The 16,806-nt window shown below is 38.0% G+C and overlaps 1 protein-coding gene across 2 annotated transcripts in view; it reads right to left on the bottom strand.

Annotated features, from left to right (window-relative positions):
• Positions 1–1,709: 1,709 nt before the first annotated feature.
• KCNJ16 (potassium inwardly rectifying channel subfamily J member 16) overlaps positions 1,710–16,806 on the bottom strand; it is a 165,455-nt gene continuing 150,358 nt past the window's right edge. For both annotated transcript variants that reach the window (XR_006211042.1, XR_006211043.1), the window contains 2 exons: positions 10,607–10,711; positions 1,710–2,761 (listed from right to left, as the gene is read on the bottom strand). The gene's annotated coding sequence lies outside the window, so the exon portion shown is untranslated. The remainder of the gene's footprint in view (positions 2,762–10,606; positions 10,712–16,806) is intronic.

Raw genomic sequence — 16,806 nt, 5'->3', positions numbered from 1 at the left:
ACATCAGGCTGCCATCATGCTCTATCTAATTTGTTGATTCTAATGTGCACGGTACTGAGAACTTATATAACCAGGGTTGCTTAGAAATATATGCAAAGTGAAAACAAACATATTCTAAAAGGCTTAAAGTAGATATATATTTTTGAAATAGTATGAGCAGATCCCAAACTTGGAGTTACCTTGTTTTGGTCAGTTTCCTTTTTGGGTAAAAAAGCTTCAGGATATGGATTTATGACATCTATTTTAGCCTCTCAGAGTGTTTAAATGCTTTAGTCCCGTATTTACTGTGTAATGAAGAGTCGAGGAAGACCTCCGGGTAAGGGAGGTACCTTTGTGTCTGCAAATATGCACATGTTTATACATATAGGTACAATAAAACCATACAGTCATTTATTGAGAAATCATTTGAGTGCTTACTGTTTCCATTAATATGATCTTTATTTTCCACCAAATATTTTTAAACCAGCAGTACTAAGTGGGAATTTTTTTTTTTAATTCACACTTCCAGTGCAGCTGAATTATTATTTAGTAAATTACTCTCTTCTGTCATGCTCTGGACGACTTAATGTATTTCATGTGGGTGAGACAGTTACACTCTGAAAATACCATATCCTCATCCTCAGGCCAGACCCTACATTACACAGGCTCTTAGTACAGTCATTACGATGACCACTGTATCTGTGTTGTCTGTGACACATCAGCTCCCTTAAAGGTAATGAACCTAAAGCCTCAGTTCATTCTCTGTTAACACGGACGGCAGCTCCTTAGATCAGGGAGCCCTGCCATCGGATGGCAGCTTCTTAGATCAAGGAACCCGGCCATAAGATGCCTGCACCTTGGCTTTTTCCAGAACTAACAACAACAAAAAACAATTTCAGACAACCAAAGTTAGTCACGATTATAGACATTTAAAGAATGTGCCACAAGCTATAAAGAAAACACAAAACACAGTTTGAGTAAAGCCAATGATACTGCAATGTTACTTCTGAAAGAAAGGGTATATACCAGAACGTCTAGATTTGGGGATATAGGCTTTAACAGTTTGTGCGTGTGGGGTTCTCAAGTGTATGAGTGTATATGAGTGTGTTTTTTGGTTTTTTTTTTTTAACTGTCAAAGCAATTGTGGAAAATGTACCAGAGAAGCATTAAAAATATAGAAGAATGAAGGAAAACATAAAAAATAAATCCATATTCTCAGGGCGCCTGGGTGGCTCAGTTGGCTAAGCATCCAACTTCGGCTTAGGTCATGATCTCACACCTCCTGAGTTCAAGCCCCGCGTCGGGCTCTGTACTGACAGCTGTCCTGCTTCGGATTCTGTGTCTCCCTCTCTCTCTGCCCCTCCCCCACTCATGCTCTGACACTCTCTCTCAAAAATGAATAAACATTAAAAAAAAGTTAAATCCATATTCTCACCATTATGAATACTTTGGTATATATCTTCCCCTTTTTCCTTTTTTCCATTTTTGTATCTTTATATTTTTATAATTTTAAGATCAATTGTGTCATGCTTTTTGATGCATGAGTATCTTACTTTTTATACTTCTTTGTCATGTGATGAAAATTCACTGGAAAGCATATATTTTAATGTTTACATGTATTTCATGTCCGTAATATGTGTGAATCATACTTTAATGAGCCATCACCTATTCTTATACCTTTGTATTCATTTTTGTTTTATACTCGTGTAACGATGCATTAACTTCTCACATGGATTGTTTATCTTCATCTTTTGTTAGGTTTCCAAATGTGGAATGACTAGGTCAAAGGGTATGATCTCTTGAAATGTTTTTTTTGTTTGTTTGTTTGTTTGTTTGTTTTTTTAATTGCAACTCTTTCAAGGCAAATCCTGATATGTTGAACGTCAGGGATGTTCTGCATTATGTGACCTTGGTGATGGTGACGGCATTGCACGGTGGTGAGAGTTTGGGCTTTGGGTCAGCCTGATGTGTGTTTGCAACATTGATCCAGCTAGCTGTAAAAGGCTGCTATAAGGATTAGAAATAAGACACATAAAATGCTTGCCACACGATGAACACTTAGCCGATGGAATTATTGACACTACTTGAGACTGCTGCTACTAATGATGATAAGGTTAATAAATAGAATAAATTAATTGGGGGGAAATAAGATGTTTTAAAGAGATATTTAGATGTAATAACCCTTTAAATAGCATTACAATCTTTTGCAGTGCCTGATTAAGTACGCAAATCATAAATGAAGAGAGAAGCATCTGAGGACTTTAGGAACATTTTATAGCTGTGTCGGCATATGGGTTGCTGTTAGAGGGAGAAAACCGAAGCGGATTTTCTAGGTGATGGTCAGCATTTGAATAAATTAATGAAAAAAGGGATATTAGTATTGAACATTAAATTCAGGCCAGATTTTAGACCCTTAAGACAAGCATGAAGAGTGACACTTTATTCGTTAGACGGGGAGGGATCTGCCGATGACTGAACAGAAGGCTAAGAGATGTGAGCAGGACTGTTAGAACGTTATTCGGACTGTCATTTCTTCATCTGTTGCCTCTGGCTGCATTCCTGCCATGTGATCTTTTCTTCTGGATTTCTCCTCATATGATTTCCCAAATCCCAATTTTAATGTATAAGGAAATAGAGATGGAGAAATTATGTGTCAAGGAAGTTCCTCATGTGAGTGGAAGCTGTTGATAACAGATTCTAAGTCTGCTGATTTCAGACTCAAGGTTTCTTCCTCTCCTTTCTGCAGAATATAACTTTTCACAGCAATCGTGCTCAGACAAATCTAGAAATCAAAGAATAGGGCTGATAATTTTTGCTGCTAGTTACTAACTCCCCCCAAATTATTCTTACGCTGAATATAGTGTATAAAGATTGGCCTTTCAACTCCTCACACAAGACCTATTTCCAAATGTTTGGCTCAATCTCTGTGCTTCGCTATGGGAGACTTTCTTCCATTTTAAAAATAAATTTGATCAGTATCTGAGGATACGATCGATCTTTTCCTCTTTCATTGACTAGTTCATGTTCTGCAGGCGTATATCCCCCATTGATTTTAATTCCAGGCCCTTGGTAAATGTGTCTTTTAATATTCAAAGCCCTATGCACAAGTTGCAAATAAGTAACTTGTATCACAACTATGCAAAATTAAAATGCTATACTCCAATGTCACCAATAACATTAATGACTAATGATCACAGGAAAAATAACAATGATAGCCCTATATGGTTACTAAAACAAAATGCAAGTTACATTACTGCCCATCTTGTAGGTGCTTACTTAGATATTTTAATGTACTAACTAGGATCAAATCCAACTATTTCTTCTCCTCCATTCAGATTTGAGCTTCCCCCGGTCCATTCTAAATGTTAAAGAAATCCAGATGAATGATCCCTGTAAACGAGCATTTCAGAAAATTGTCTCTCTGGTTAGTAACAGAGAAACTCTGAATTTACTACACAGACTTCAATTCTGTCTGTGTTTCAGCTTCTGGTCTTATCAGCAAAGAAAATCTCTTTTTAAAACTTGTATTTACACTAAATCTATTCTGTTACATGGTTTGAATAACTGAATCACCAAATTTTAGCAAGGCAGGAACTGACACTATAAATAATGCTTTCTTGTAAGCTCATTGTCATTTTCCTGCATGTAAATTGAAATACGTGCAGACTCTCTTCTATACCTGTTAGGTCAACTTGGGGAAAGAAAATCATTTAAGAAAGCTAGCTTTCACATTTACTGAGATTAAATCTCTTATGTATGTTAACACACACCGTGATGCTTTCCAAAAAGAAAAATCCTTGAAAAATAATGATGTGTTTCCCCTTTGGGCAAAGCTTAAAACCCATTTTATACAAAAATGTAGTGCCCCCTTAGTACTGGATTAACTGAAAGGAGGAAGGTACTCAATAAATTAGTGGGCACAAAGCAAATTCAAAGTATATAAACATGAAAACACATGCACACTCGGAGTTCTATGTCTTGACCTCATGGTGTCATATCTAAAGACCTTACAAGAGGCTGAAGATGGCCACATTTTGATTTGTAGTTTCTTAGTTCTGACAAAAGATCTATAGTCGGCATTGAGACTCCATTTCTGAGTAGCTTGCTTTCGTGATTCTGATTGTATGGTGTTTAAGAGTTCAGTTATATTTTACAATTTGCAATTTTAAAAAAGTATCATCTACTCACCCATTGCACACATGTTTCTTATGCATTAAAATACGAAACATTCAAAGCAGATAGTGGTGACTCTCAGTATTTTCCAAAAAAAGAATAATCTATAAAGCTCTGAGGCTAAACAGCTTCAGTCTCTCTGGAAAACACTAGCAAAGTACACATAACAGAAGCAGTTCCCTTGGAGCAGCGGCCGATGAAAGTGCTATTTGTGTGTCCTGGCAGAACTTATCTGAACATCTACTTGGTCAAAGCATCATTTAGCACCAAAGACCGTCATCAATGCTATATCCATAGTATCAAAATCCAGGCAGTATAGTGGAAATGTATGCAAGTCTCCTCGATCCTGGGCTCACAATGAGTCGGCGCTCTTCCCTAAGTGAATTAAGCACACACATTAATTCACTCCTCTCTATGTTCTATCTTCTTCCCTCATGCATTGCTCGCCTTGTTCCTTTTTCCTCTCCGTGGTCCATACATTATTTCAAATCCTACAAAAAAAGAGGACCCAGACATAGCCAGTGATCCAGGCAGAGCAGTTAGAATTGTATTATTAGCCTTCTTTAGCATTTGGTTCGTCTCTGGACATGCAGTTCAGGATCTACCTCCACAGGCTCCATTAAAAAGCATAGCCCATCAAAGCAACGTGCCGGAAAAGCATCAAGCACAGTGCATAGAAAACCGACCCATGCCCTGCAGGTAACAGAGTCCGGTCGGCCAAAAATAAAACAAAGAAAATAAAAATCGTTTTGGAAATTATTTTTCCATAAGGGAAAGCAGTTCTCTGTGAGTTGACTTACAGGTCATGGACACAACACCAAAAGGTGAAAGAACAGAAAAAAAAAGAAAAAAGTTAGACCCCCTAGGCATGGACAGGTGTCCTGTTCTTTCTCCTGTCTCCTGAACCCTCTTCGGAGTCTCCACCAGAAGGATCTGCAGCCTGTTTCGAGCAACATAGGGACTGGTGATCTCTCGGGCAAGGTTTCACCCCTAACTCCACTGAAGACCCCCTCAGACCAAGAAAGATTTTCTCACAGGAGAGTTTGAGAGAGTCTATGAGTTCATGCTCGAAGTAAATTTCATAATTTCCTCTCTGTGCAAATACCAGGGTATTTATTTCTCTTACGTAATTTCCAGGGAGTCCGTTATGTGACCCGACTTCTATTCTGTTGGTCTACTGAGGGACCTTACCGTCAAACAGTCACCCTTGGTGAGAACGTACCCAAGGACTGATATACGACTGTAAAGGAACTTAACAATTCCTGGAAGGAAAAGGGTTAAGAGCCAGTAAAAACAGCATAAATTTACACATGACCTAGTACGATTACACTTTCATTCTCTTCCTTGCAAGGAACAACAATGGCAACATCCATAACTAATGCTTCTGGTCTAAAAAACCTTCTCCCTAAAGGAGTGGTTTTCACCCACTGCAGATGATCTCAACAACCTGTGGTTAGAAAGGATCTCTAGACAGAGAGATGTACTTGCTGGTGATTTTTCTTTCAAAAGGAGCTAAAAGGTTCATTACATCTTGGAAGAATAATCTCAACTATTGGTCTGAAGGGAGCAGTCTTGTGCGATTGGTTTGTGATGGTCCAATTCTGGCTGACAAGTTCTAGAATTAGATTGGTTTGTCCCAATCTTAACCTAACTGCTAGGAAGGGGGATGGCTTAAATAGCCAAAGGACTTGGCTTTGGACACAATTATGAGCAGAGAAAAGCCACTGGAGTGGTTTTAAGTTAAAACAAAAACAAAACAACAACAATAAGAAAACAAAAAAAAAGAAAACAAAACAAAACAAAAAACAAAACTGGTCCTGGAGAAGAACAGAGGACATGCATTTGTTTTCCATTAGGGATGAGATCAAATGCTACAGTCCCCTCTGGCCTAAGCCCGCAGTGGAGGCTTCCCTAGATGAGCAAACTGGTTGCAAACTGAGCTCCCTGTAGGGGATCCAGGTGGGGTAATAGTGAGCAGAGCTGAACCGCAGCCCTTCCCTTCCCCACCCCCAGATCCTGTAATCACCACCACCCTCTCCCACCCCTATAACAGTCCCCTTTCCTTTTTTCCTCTTTCTCCTCTAGGAATTTTCCATTAGCTGGAGAGCAAGGACATCAGTTGTCACACTGATGGGAAAAGTTGCACTTTTGCCCTTGACCACGGCTGCATCTGGGCGGCCTTGTATTTGCCCGTGGAGCCCACAGATACTGGAGCAGTATGCAACAGCTGCTCTGTCCAGGTCCTACCGATGTCACCTTGTTCTTTTCCTCCCCTCCCCTCCTCCTTCCTTGTGGTTTGCACACAGGTGTCTCAGGGAAGACCTTCATGATGCTTCCTGGCAAACACCTCAAATACCTTAGATCAGCACATATCTTGGAAGAACTGGTCTTGGGGACTTTTCAAGACTGTTAATTGTATTAGAAGTGCTAATGAAAGACCCAATTAAAATGAAAAAGGTAGCAAAACCTTCTCAGTTTCAGGAAAAACTGAGACATTTTGAGATAGCATCATTGGGAGATTTTTTTCCTTTAATATCAATTTTTCAAAAACAAAAAAAAAAAAAACCCAAAAAACCTCAATCTCTTGTGTGGAATAACTTCCCTGGCTCCAGATGTGGCCAACTCTGAAGTGAATTCTCCCAAACATACCCCCCTTTTTTTGTTCATGTACAGGGCTGAGCATTCTTGATGGGAGACTACCCACATCAAGAAAATGAACCAGAGCAAAGATATGTGATGTATACACAAATGCCCTGATATTACAAGACCCATAGAAAATACAACTTTCTCTTTTCCTGAACCCCAGGCCTTTCTGATATTTAAATTAAGAAATGTCAACCTTTCCACTGTTCTAGAACAGGGGATCTGTAAGCTACAGACCACAGGCCAAATCTGCCTCATCATCTATATAGCTCCTGAGCTAAGAATGATTTAAATTTCTTAACTGTAGGGGGAAGAATAGAAGGAATAATAATATTGTGTGACACTGGAATATTTTTTAAAAATGCAAATTTCTCTATCCATAAGTAAAGTTGTATTGGAGCATAGCCACACTTGTTTGCTTACAGATTGTTTCTGACTGTTGCTTTTGTGCTACAAAGGGAGACACAGAGCCCACATGTGAGCCACATACTGATTATCTGGCTCCTTACAGAAAAAGCTTGCTGACCGCTGCTCCAGAATAATGCTACGGGCTTTAGGCTGAATTGAGTAAAAAGGGTGTGAAAGCCATCCCTCAACTCTAGTACTAACAGGCTGAATACATTTATTGTATTGTAGGATTTATTTAACTGTGGGTGCTCCTTGTTAAAGTGGAGAGATTTATTTTTAGGATCAACCATATATGTATGGTGAAATATGTAGTCGAATAATAAATATTTTTTTGTTTAACCTAATGATAGTTGACAAATGTCAACTTACATGTCAAAACTAAGTGTCTTCCAAGTAGACTCAAAATAAAATTAAGGTTACTGTTAATAGCAATCCTTTAAAAATCAACGAATGGGGGGGCACCTGGTCGGCTCAGTCGGTTAAGTGTCTGACTTAGGCTCAGGTCATAATCTCGCAGTTTGTGAGTTCAAGCCCCGCGTCGTAGGGCTCTGTGCTGACAGCTCAGAGCTTGGAGCCTGCTTCAGATTCAGATTCTGTATCTCCCTCTCTCTATTCCTGCCCCGCTTGCACTCTGCCTCCCTCCCTCTCTCTCTCTCTCTCTCTCTTTCTCAAAACCAAATAAAGATTAAAAGAAAATTAAAAAAAAAATCAATGAATGTCAAAACTGCTTCCATGGAGATTGATTTTTGCAAATCCACCGCTAACCTGTTTTATGCTTGCTGATCCATAGGGGACCAGAGAGTCTGTGAAACTATCAGACATGTATTTCCCTTTGTGTTGCTTCAACAAATCTTGAATTTGACCTCGTTAGCAACTGCTAAGTGTTGCACGTAAGAGTATTTAGTGATGGGCACCTGGGTGGCTCGGTTGGTTAAGCATCTGACTCTCCATTTTGGCCTGGTCATGATCTCATGGTTCGTGGGTTCAAGGTTTGCACCGGGCTCTGTGATGACAGCACAGAGCCTGTTTTAAATTCTCTCACCCTCTCTCTCTCTCTGCCCCTGCCCTGCTCATGCTCTCTTGCTCTCTCACAATAAATAAATAAACTTAAAAAGAGTGTTTAGCGATTGAAAAATATAAAAAACAATAAATAATAGAAGAAAATGGGTTATGTGCAAAAAAAGTTGTGTCATGGAAAATGTTTAAAGACTGAACTTTGAATGCAGATTGTATTATATGATTCCATTTTGTTGAGAAAAGAAACTCTTGATGTTTAAATCAGTTCTTAGATCTGCACCGCTGTCTATATTTGTCTTCAGTGCTAGGATTGGGGTGTGACAAGGACTACACACATCAAATGTGAACTTTAAGAGGCACAAAAGAAAAACCAGTAATCAAGATAAGTAATAGTTCAATTCATAATTTTTTTAAATGAGAAATAATGCAAAATAACCCATAATGAGCAAAATAGGCCAAAATTATTGTATAAATTCAGGTTTGCTATAGTTGCCTGCAATGGAAAAATTCAATATATCAATATATAAGAAATGGAGACCTATTTCTCCTTCATGTAAAATCATTTGGAGATGGGTATCCTACAGATGGTATGCTGGGGGCCCCGTGCCATTTTTGATGGGTCAGGCTCCCGTATCTCAGCTTTAACGTCATATATATATGTACATATCATATACGTATAAGATAATATAGTTATTAACATTATATCATATGTAAAATTTAACAATGACCTAGTAGATGTGGTTATAATTTATTTTTATTGTCTTACGTTTGTGTATTGGCATTTTCTCATTTTTCTCTAAATATTTATTATTTCATAATCAAGAACAAAACCTAATGCATGATATAATTTTGAAACTAAAAAGAAGATGCCATTCCTTTTTTATTAAAATTTTGTCTTTATTAAGGCCAAGATGTCAATTTGATCTTTCATTTGCTGAGGTGACTACAAAGAATATTGGGTAAATGCTCTTCGAGTGCATGCAGACTTTGAAATCCTATTTCTATACTCATTAGGGAAAAAATTTTTTTTATCTGTCTAGAAACACAACTAAATCAATCATTCATATAACATTTTGTTCATTAGCTGTTAAATAAGTGAATGCAGAAAGAGTTCTAAACCAAACCAATATAAGTTCACTGCTGAGGCTAGGCGAGATTTCCTTCCTGGGTTTAACGAGAAAAAAGTAAGAAGCAGAATGCACGTTTTCAACATAATTCAGTGTGCACCTTTTGTCCCCCGAGCCTCACAGAATGCAAATTCTGGTAAATTCCTTGGAGGAATGAAGTACAAAGTCACCAAGAATAGTTCCTACTAAAAATTTCTAAGAATTAATAGAAGTTTGGTCTTTTCTCCCTGAACACCACTAGACATGCCTAGAAGCCTAATTTGAGCCTATTCTATAAGAGTTCTACTGTCGGTTTGTTTTAGTATCAGAAGCTCAGTATTAAATAAATAGGGCTTTAGACTTCTGCCCATTTGAGTACTTCCTTTAAAAAGGAGAGAGGTGGGAACACATCCTATCGTTAACTCTCCTGCCCCTGGTTTGACATCATACTACTACTAATAAAAAGTGCTAACTCCACACATTGACCCTGAAAACCAGATTCTAGGATGTGAAAATCTTCCTGAAAATATTGATTCTCAGGGAGCTTGTTGCTGATAGATTTGTCATCTGACATTAATTTTTCTTAATGTAATTAGATAGTAGCATAATGGCTATGCTTCCATAGAGAACAATTAGCCATTCAAAACATGTGGTGTGGATAAAAATTTCCGAATTGCCTCCAGGAATCAATTAAAGGAAAACACAACAGGGAGAAAAAACAAATATGGTAATGATGGGATTTAAAAACTAATAAATTATTGCATTTCCTAAGAAATTGCAGGAAGAAAATTAAGGGAGAAATAAAGCCAGCCCATTGATTTCAATGGAATTGTGAGCTTCAGAATCTATTCTAATGAAATGGTAATGGTAATACTAATTCTGTCAAACAATATAGGATTCCCTCAAATCCTTTATATTTAGTTTAAATATCTTTTTATTAAAAAAAAGATTCTAGTGATCTTTGGGGTTAAATATTGTTCACCAAAAATTTGTGACTAAAAATGAATTATCTTATTTCATCCTGTTTTTATTCTACAAACTTGGAAGAGGGGGTTGAACAAGAGTTTCTTTAAGGTTCTGTCCAAAGTTACTTTTCTGTGATCTCTTTGGTCAAACTCAAATGGCGGACATTTTATCTGATGCTATTGGCCCTCTTAACTTTGTCTACTAGAAATAAAATAGTTATAATGTTTCCAAAATTTCCGCATGAATGTAAGTCCTCTGAAAGTCATATAGCCTAAATGATTAAGATGTAAACAGAATTAAATATGAGTTATTACCTTAGTTCTCCATGACCTGGGTGGTTTCAGTCTGTGACATTCAATATGACATCATTATATATTTCTTCTGTTTGTTTTTGCATAGTTGTTTTAATCTAATGAACTCTGAAGGTTGATAGAAAGGTGCTGTTAATATTATTACTATTATTATCATCATTATCATTGTAATTTCCATTTTGGGCAATACTAAGTAAAGACCACCCCTTTCTTTCTTCATGGCCAACAACTGTATGTGAGTTTAGAAACAATAATGTTCTGTCTTTGCAACACAATATTCTTGGGGCCCTTGGGTGGCACCATTGGTTAAGCATCTGACTTTTTTTTTTTTTTACTTTTCTTTTTTCTTCTGTCTTCTTTTCTCTTTTTTCTTTTCCTTTTTTCTTTTTTTTCCTTTTTGTTAATTTAAATTCAAGTTAGTTAACATACAGTGTAGTCTTGGCTTCAGGAGTAGAACCCAGTGATTCAGCTCTTAAATATGACACCCAGTGCTCATCCTGAAAAGTGCCTTCCTTAATGCCCATCCCCCATTTAACTCTTCCCTCCCTACATCTCCCCTCCAGCAACCCTCAGTTTGTTCTCTTTATTTAAGAGTCTCTTATGGTTTGCCTGTGTCTGACTCTTGATCTCAGCTCAGGTCTTGATCTCAGGGTCAACATAATGTTCTTATAGGATTATGAATTTCCTTCATATAGGCTCCTGGAAGAACTAATTAGATGGCAGCTATCATTGAAAATATACAAAAATATATATATATATAGTGCATTTGATGCTTTCCAAGAGTTTTTCATTTGTAAGTATTTGTAAGTAAGCATACTAATAAGTTTTTGTGAGCCTCTCTCTTGTTTATATGCTGATAGTCAACAAATGTACTATAGTTACCTGATAAACAGCAACTTTACTATAAACTAAATATAAATACAACCCTCACGCAAATATTACAATTGAACTTACAATGACAATGACAAAATATGCATCAGAGTTTTGTTTACATCATAAATGCCTCTTTTTCAGTACTTTTAAGAATATACATTGAACATTTTTCATTAATCACTATAATAATGCATGCCTTAATATACACCCAAACATAGCTTCACAAATGTTAACATGTTCACTGAAAAACCATTACTGGACTTGAATCCATCACCCTCTTTCTTTACAACACTTTTAGTGAAAAGCGAACTTCTCTAACTTTTATATTCTATTGACTGATTGAAAATCGCCATATTAGGTTTCAGCATCACTTAACTACATGCTCTCTAATAGCAAATTTTAAAAACACGAAAAGTAAATTTAAAAATCAAATTTAGGGGCGCCTGGGTAGCTCAGTCAGTTAAGCGTCCAACTTCAGCTCAGGTCATGATCTCTCCTGCTTGTGGGTTCAGGCCCCACATCTGGCTCTGTGCTGACAGTTCAGAGCCTGGAGCCTGCTTTGAATTCTGTGTCTCCCTCTCTCTCCGCCCCTCCCTTGCTCTCTCTCTCTCTCTGTCTCTAAAAAATAAATAAACATTAAAAAGAAATCAAATTTAAAAGGAATTTGTTGTAAAAAGATATCAAAGAAGATCTCAAACCACAGCAGGACCAAATCCATTAAGATCTGTCCCCTCCTCCCCAAAAAAGAGTGAACATGGAAAGAGTTCATTGAAAGGAAATCAATAGCAATCGAGAATAGATACAGGGGATGGGCCTGACTTTACCCGAAAAGACCAGTTTTAACATTGTACCCAAATACATGAGAAAAAAAAAAAATCAAATCCACAGATGGAAAAAAAAACAAAAACAAAAACAAAACAACAGTGAAACTATCATGCAAACAAACAAACGTTTGATTAAAAATTGTGTTCCTCAGCACAAACCCACAGCAGCCAGGTGACCACAGCTCTGGAAAAACCTCAGCTTAAAGCAGCCCCTGGTTCTCTAGCTCAAGTGCTCAACACAGCCTATTTCACTGCACTTTAATACCGCATCCTAAAAAGCTTGTGAAATAGTATACAGACCCAGGGGCCAGGATGGAGTCCCAACACACTTTACACATCTGCCTTCCACAGTTGGTTGTAATCTAGGACCAAACAGAGAGGGAGGGAGAGCTAGCATAATGAGTCACAGGGTTTCTCCTCTTTGGTATACTTATGTGGTCAAATGTTCTTCCTGAGCCAGAGTGGTGATCTAGCCATTTCTTTCTAGATCTTCACAATTAATGTTTCCACGGCAGATAAAATTGATCTCTTTCATTAAATTGTGTGAGTCCAAGTGTCACAAAAATGAGACATGTTCATTTGGAAAGCTGGGTTTTTGGTGGTTTTTTGTTTGTTTGTTTTTTGGGAGGTGGGGGGAGCTGGATTTTTAAAAACCTGGTTAATTCTTGGGAATTCCGTTTTATGACAAATGTGCTAGATGACAAAAAACACACCTGCTGGCCGTTGTGACTTTACACATGTAGTCACAGGACTCCAAGGGACTTTGGGAGCACCTGGCAACCCTGGTCCATCACATGCCCGGGCTCTCAGGGTAGGACTGGAGCCATTTTCAGCTCCACTCGAACCTCACATACATGCTTCACTGTCAGCTGATTCCCCTGCTTGTCATCACAGTGAAAGAAATGGAAGCAGAGAGAAGGGTATGTCTTCAGCCTTCAGGTCTCTGCCTGAAATGCGCGTCTCTATCTCCACCTGGGTGCGCAGGTTTCCCTCCTGTGAATGTAGCTAGGATGCCTCCCTCCCTCCATTTGTAGCCTGGGCGCCTTCCCTTCTCATCTATTCAAGGCCTCTTCTTCTTTATTTATCCCCTCTCTCCTACATTGTCTATTTTTTCCTCTCGATGGGATCGTCCCCATCTGCTCATAAACATGCTGAACTACCTCCCGCTAACAAAAGAAAGAAAACTACAAAGAAGAAAATTGGGGAGGAAAACAAAATAAAACAAAAAACAGAAAGCTTCCCTTGACCTTGCATATTTCTCCAGCCGTTACTTCATGTATCTCCTCCCCTTTTTATCAAAACTTGTCAAAAGGTGTCCCTGTCTTCTCAGCCCCAAATTCTCTGTTGAATCTCCCCGAGTTGGGCACCGCCCCCGCCCCAGGCGTGCTTTCCCGGGTCAACTCTGTTTTCTCACACTTTCTCCAAGTAGTACTTGACAGGGCATCACTCGGTCACTTGTTCCACTTGGCTAAGTAACCACTCATCTCTGTCTTTTCTCCTACCTCACGGACAGCTCCTTCTGGTCTCCCTTTAATGCTTTTCTTGTTTCAATCTCCCGATGTTGCAGCCTCCCACCTGCCTCTTCACTCAATTCCTGGGGGACCTCGTGCAAGCCTGTACTTTTAAATAGCTATCTCTGCAGAGGGCTTCCAAATTTCCCCCCTCAGGCCTTGACCTTCTCCCACAGCTCCAAACCCACATATACAGTTTCCTACTCTTTTCCCCACTTGGGTGTATCCAGTAAGGCATTTGAAACATATTGCGGTCAAAACTGAACTCTTAAGTTTTGTTTTTCCCCTGGACTCTCACACTTGTTTCTGCTTCAGGGCCTCTGACCTGGCTCTGTTTCCCCAAGCATCCATGTGCTTTACCTTCTAAACTCTTCTAGATTTCTGAGGACACGTTACCTCCACGGAGAGGCCTTCCCTGACTACCCTTGCTAAAATGGCACCTATCCCTGTCTGCACGGGTATATTCCTTTACTTTCTTTTCCCATCAACTTAACTGGGCCTGGCATTGAAATATGTTTGGTTTGTTTGTTTGTTTGTTTGTTCATGTGTTTGTTTTACCTTCTGTCTCTCTTCCTAGGTTGGAAGTTCCTAGAAAGATAATTTTTTTCCTGTTTAGTTCATCATTACTTTTACAATGTCTAGGAAGGACCAGACATGAAGTAGATGTTCAATATGCGAATACATGAATTAATGAATGTTAGAAAAATGACGTACTGTAAATGAAATTTAAAAAAAAAATTTAATGTTTATTTATTATTGAGAGACAGAGAGACAGAGCATGAGCAGAGGAGGGGCAGAGAGAGAGGGAGACACAGAATCCGAAGCAGGCTCCAGGCTCCAAGCTGTCAGCACAGAGCCCAATGCAGAGCTCCAACCCACGAACCGTGAGATCATGACCTGAGCCAAAGTTGGATGCTCAACCAGCTGAGCCATCCAGGTGCCCCTGTAAATGAAAATTTTTATCTCACTAACTGCATTAATTCTAGTCCTAGTGAATAAATAGGTAGATGATAGGTATAGATAGATAGATACATGATAGATAGATAGATATCTATAGATATTTATAGATAGATAGATGATGATAGATAGATAGATAATGATAGATGATAGATAGGTGATACATAGTGAGATGAATAGATTAATAATGATAGATATTGATAGATAGATAGAGGAAACGAGAAAGGGAGGCAAGGAAAGGAGGGAAAAGTAAAACTAGTCAAAAAATGAGGCCATGGTTTAGAAAGAGAATTATTGTTCATTGCAAAGAACTCTGGGTAAGATGTACAAACAGAAGATAGGGATCATGTATGGGTTCTGCTACTTAATAATCACATGATTGTAGGTAAGATATTTCATTTAGCATTTGAATGATAACGTTGTGAAAAGAGGTACACGGGAGATTTTTCCCTTTTAAAATTCTGTGTGCTACATCTGTAATTTACAGTGACATTATACCTCTAAGTGAGGCAGCATCACAATGTCTTAACAGTGATACAGATTTGACTATGAAGAATGGAGACTTTTTTTTTTAGACAATAAAAATAGAGATGGGCACCATGTACTGGCCATTTGCTCTGGGCTAAGTATTGTCTTGGGTACTTTTGGATGCAATGACTCATTAATTGTCACAACAGTTGTAAGAAATGAGTACTTTTACCCCTATTTAATAGATAAGGAAACTGAGTTTGAGTACTTTGTGCGAAGGCACACTGCTAGAAATCCAGAGAGCTGGGACTAAAATCCAGACCAGTCAACCTCCCGGATTTCAGTCTAAGTTAAATGAGAGAGTGTAATAGAGAGAGAGATGCAAAGAGACTACCTTACGGAGAATAGAGACAGACACAGAGACAGAGAAATTAATAGGTATAAAGAAGACCAAGAAACAGGTGAAGAAAAAAATCAATACTAGCACAGCAATACATCTGTGAGCATTTGTTAAACTCTCTTGTCTCTCTCTCTCTCTCTCTCATTCTACACACACACACACACACACACACACTACTTATAATAAGAGATTTTTGGAACATTTTTTTACCAATAGCTTCATCCTTGATAAAAGCTGTAGCCCCGATCAAACACTGATAATATAAATCAGTGGCCATAAAATTTCTGAATTTGTTACAAAATACATTATTTAATCCCAAGTAGATAGTACTCTGGGATGGTGGCCAGTCCTGTCTTTCTCTGTTCTTCACATCAGGATGGTGACATAGTAGAATTTAGAAATTAAAAAAAAAAAAATCATTTAAACAAATATCACAACTCTTTGAAAAGCATAAAGCTCATGAGATTATAACACATATTTTACAAAGCAAATCTTTACTTATTATAAAAATTGTGTTTATTAAGCTGTTTCCATATAGGCATGAATGTGACTATTCTAATATAGTATTGGTGATTGATGCCTAAATTCTGGTTGCTTTCTCTTACTAAGGGATTCCTGAATTAATAATTAGATTATCAATGGACAGGATCCAGACTTCCGTGTTTATATTTGTAGATCAAGAATGGCAACCTAAATGAGCTTTAATTCCATCTTCTAAATACGTAATTCACACTGAGGTAGCAAAGGGAAAATCCAGTATGGGATCCATACCTAGACCACTGTTGTTTTTCAGTGTATGTTAGTTTCTGATGTGAGTGGTGCCCATTACATTTTGTTTATAGCCCTTATTGGCAAGGTGCTTCCCAACTTAATTTTCCAAATACCCTTCCATAGTAGTGGGGAGAAAATAAAAATTTAAAAGATTTACTTCATGGGGAAAAAAAAAAAAAATGTGTTCTCTTGTGACCACAAGGTGGCACAATGGTGACCAAGAATATTCAACATCTTAATAGAATTGCAATTACCAGAGGCTTTTACATAATTGCTGTTATTAATACTGTGCCTCATTATCATTATGGTATTTCAGAAGACCAACGTGTCACCTTAGCGGTTGGTGAAAAGATAAAGTGCTTTTATTTATTTTTTATCATCCTCCTTCTGCCTGCTAAA

Source organism: Panthera tigris, chromosome E1 (genome assembly GCF_018350195.1).
Source record: "Panthera tigris isolate Pti1 chromosome E1, P.tigris_Pti1_mat1.1, whole genome shotgun sequence".
Taxonomy (NCBI): Eukaryota; Metazoa; Chordata; class Mammalia; order Carnivora; family Felidae; genus Panthera; species Panthera tigris.
This window is presented reverse-complemented; position numbering and strand designations above follow the sequence as displayed.